The following is a 4,032-nucleotide window of genomic DNA, read 5'->3' as shown; positions in this document are numbered from 1 at the left end:
TTTAGTAATTCTAAAGCTCCATTTGTTTCAGGGCAAAAAAGATCGTTTAACATCTTAGGTGATGTTTGGCATCAATGCCATTTTATGAGAAAACGATGTCACATAAACGCCACATCAGAAAACAATGCTTCAAACAATATACCCTTTTGTTTGATACCGTTTTTCTAGAAAAAAAAATGTTTCTCCAAACCACACCCTGGAAATCAGGAAAGTATGGTGTGGAGCAACACCAAAAACATAATGACATGACGTCAATGTGGCATCATCTTGGACGTTAGATAACAAGATCAATGTTGAAAACTTTACATTGTTTTCTCAAAAAACACTTATGTGGTAGGACCGTTTCCAAACAAAAAATACTTATAACTCCATATATCCAACACCATTTTTTTCAGAAAACGGTATGATGTTGCCGACAATGCCAAAACATATACTTAAAAGATAAATTTATTAAGTAAAAGTCCATATATCCAACACCATTTTTTTTAGAAAACGGTAGGATGTTTCCAAACAAAAAAAAATCAATGCAAGAGATGAGAGATTAAACACCGATCTTAATTAGGAATATGAGATACACCAATGAAAAATATGATCTACGATCTGAGAGACATTTAGAGAGATGTAAGAAGAGGGCAAATGGTGTTATAGCAATGGTGATTATGAACATAAGATAGCCACTGGTGGCGCTTCTTTCTTCTTCTTCTTTTTCTTTACTTTAACCTACTGCCTCCTTCTCAAAGTCTCACACTCACCTCTTATAATAATCTATATATACAATGGACTTTAACATAATCCTAATCTGACGGTCAAAATAAAAAAGTTACATTATGTTTTACATCTTATTGGTTTTACCCGCTCAAACTGGAGACAATTGAATCACTAACCCGAAAATCGGAAGCCAAAGTAGTTCCATTTCCGAGTCAGTTTTTAAAACCTTGATTTTAGTCAAAAGAAAGTTCCACAATCTTATTCATATTTTAAAGGTAGTGTAAATATACAATTATAGACGTGTTTAATTTTTTCTTTTTTTTTTGTATTTTTGTGTGTAAAAATAATTCTGATATGTCACACTTACTTTTTGTTTAATATGATAAATATATGATATTATACATGTGCTTGAATTTTTTTTGCAAAATTTATGTATTTTTTCATTTTTGTATTTTTTATATTTTATTAATTTTTATTATTTATTTATGGCATTAAAGGGTAACACATTTAACCCAAAAGTTGAACCATTTATTAATAATTTTTACATTTCATTTTTGTTTAGTTTAAAATTTTGTATTTAATTTTCACTCTAAATAAAAATAATTCTTGTTTATTACACTTATTTTTTTTAATTTGATTAATAATATTATCATAAATGTGTCTAATTTTTTCTATGTTTTTTATAATTTTCTATATTTATTTCTATTTTATAATTTTTATTACCTAACTATGACTTCACAGTTCATCGGTTGACCAATTTGATTTGAATGGTTGAATTACTTAGCCACCACTTGGATAAAGAATGGTTTTGTTTTGTAAGTCGGTTTTAAATATATTGTTAAAATATTGGCACAGATCTAATTATTAGCATATATTAGAGAAAATAACTTAAAAATATAGGATTTAATTAGAAAAAATGAGATTTAATACCTTAAGTATAAGACTTAGGGCTTGTTCGTTTCCTCTTAACTCTTATCTCTTAAGAGAAATCTTTTAACTTTAAGAGAAAAATGGTTGTTCGTTTCCTCTTATCTCTTATCTCTTAAAGTGCAATCATACAACTTTTTTGTTTTCCAATGATGCCCCCAAAAGATAAACAAAAACTCTCATATATGGGGTTAAAATGGATATTTGATAATTTTTAGAATTTAGAATTCAGAATTCAGAATAACATTTTTTACATTTAGGGTTCAGAGGAAAGAAAAGTTCACCAATACCAATATACCTCTTAATGTAATTATTGCACTTTTAAATGTTAGACTTCAGAGCAAACGAATAGACCCTTAATAAGAGGGGATTAAATGAGGTGGAAGGTAATAATTGAAGTTACATTTTCAACTCATACAATAGAGAGATATAGATGGAACCGGTTGTCACCAAAGTGGTATATTCAACAAGTTCCTTAGCCACTCTACCTCAATCATTGCTAATTCCAATGTAATAAATTCAGCCTCCATTGTCAAACTTGTATTGCATGGTTGCTTTACCGATTTCCAAGAAACTAGTCCACCACCTTGGGTAAAGACAAATCCACTAGTGGATACTATCCTTTGAATCTGAAATCCAATTTGCATCAATAAAGTCGTCTAAAGCAGGAGAAAAACCTGAATAATGCAAACCATAATTCATGGTTTCCTTTAAATATTTTAATAATCTTACTAGAGCTTCCAAGTGTTCATAGCCAAAGATTATGAGTATGTTGACTTTGTTTTCCAATAGTTATTGCTATATTCGGTCTTGTACAATTCATTAAGTAAGACACAAATCCAATTATGCTTGCATACTCCTTTTATGAAATAGGTTCCCCTACGTGTTTTCTTTAGGAGTGAGCAAAAAAAATTAAAAAATTGAACCAACCAAAAAATCGACCGAAACCGAACCAAAATTTTGGTTAACCAAATCAGTCGATTTGGTTTTGATTCAATATTTAGAAAAAAAAAATGGAAGGTATCGGTAAGGTTTCGGTTAACCAAAATAGAAAACCGGCGGTTTACCGAACCGGCCAGTATACATATATTTATATATTTTATGTATATTTATATTATATATTATATATTATATACATTTTATATTTTATATACATTATAAATTAATAAATATGCATTATATATAAATATATATTTATAAGATATAAGATATTATTTATTATTTAAAATATAATATTATATATATTTCTAGTATTGTATTATATATTTATATATTTTTTATAATAAATATTGTAGATAATAAAAAATTGAAAAACAAATGGTTAATTGAACCGAGCAACCGATTAACTAATTATTTTCGATTCGATTTCGGTTACCGATTTTCCAAAAACCAGTAACCTCGATTCGGTTTCAAAAATTAGCCCATGGAACACCTCTAGTTTTCTTAAGTGAAAACTACAATTAAGTGGTGTCTTAACAGGTTTACAGTTATAGTGCCCAAACTTTCTAAGTATATTTTCTACATAGTGTAATTGAGAGGGGATAAAATTTCCTTGTTGTTTGTAGATTTTAATCCCTAGGATTACATCAGCCTCACCATGTCTTTAGTGTCAACTTTGGACATTAAAAAATGTTTTGTTTCTTTCACTACACCTAGACTTATCCCACTATCAACATACAAGCAAATCAGGACCAATGTTTTAAAACCCGGAGGCATGACGTGAGGCATAGTTCAGAACGCAAGAGACATAAGCCTCCTAAACACAAGGAGGTGTACGCCTCCTTCAAAGGAGGAAGGGAGGAGGATGAAGAGGAAGGGGATTTCATTTTTTTCTTTATTTTAATAAAAATATTTTATATTAAGAATAATAAAGATGCATAACATTAGTTAAAAGGGGGGGTGACTCCTTTATCATCTACAAACTTGTTGTAGGTACATCTATCGAAATCATTTCTATTATACCCATTTGTAATCAATACACTATCAAATTTTTCATGCCATCGTTTGAAAGCTTATTTTAAGTCATACAAACAAAAAAGACTTAATCAGTTTTTACATCCATTTAATGAAGCACAAGTTTGTAAATTTCTTTTGTCTATAACCTTTAGCAATTAACTCTTTTCACAAATAAGTTGTTTTTTTAATTCCCCGTACAAGTCTGTTAATATACTCAAAATCAACTCTTTTCATAAATAAATAATGTTGGACAAGAGGTCTTCACATGCATTCAAGAGGAGAAAAAAAAAAGGCAATAGCCAAAAACAAAAGGGAGAGAGATAGATTCTTATAATTTGAATCTTCCCTCCAACATTCATAGTATATTATAAATATATATACCAAATATTTATATAATATATATAAATTGGTTCAATTAATTGGAATATTTTATTAGAATTA

This window comes from Nelumbo lutea, chromosome 2, assembly GCF_056320005.1.
Source record: "Nelumbo lutea isolate HS-2025 chromosome 2, American lotus-T2T, whole genome shotgun sequence".
NCBI classification, from domain to species: Eukaryota; Viridiplantae; Streptophyta; class Magnoliopsida; order Proteales; family Nelumbonaceae; genus Nelumbo; species Nelumbo lutea.
Note: the sequence above shows the minus strand (reverse complement) of the source record.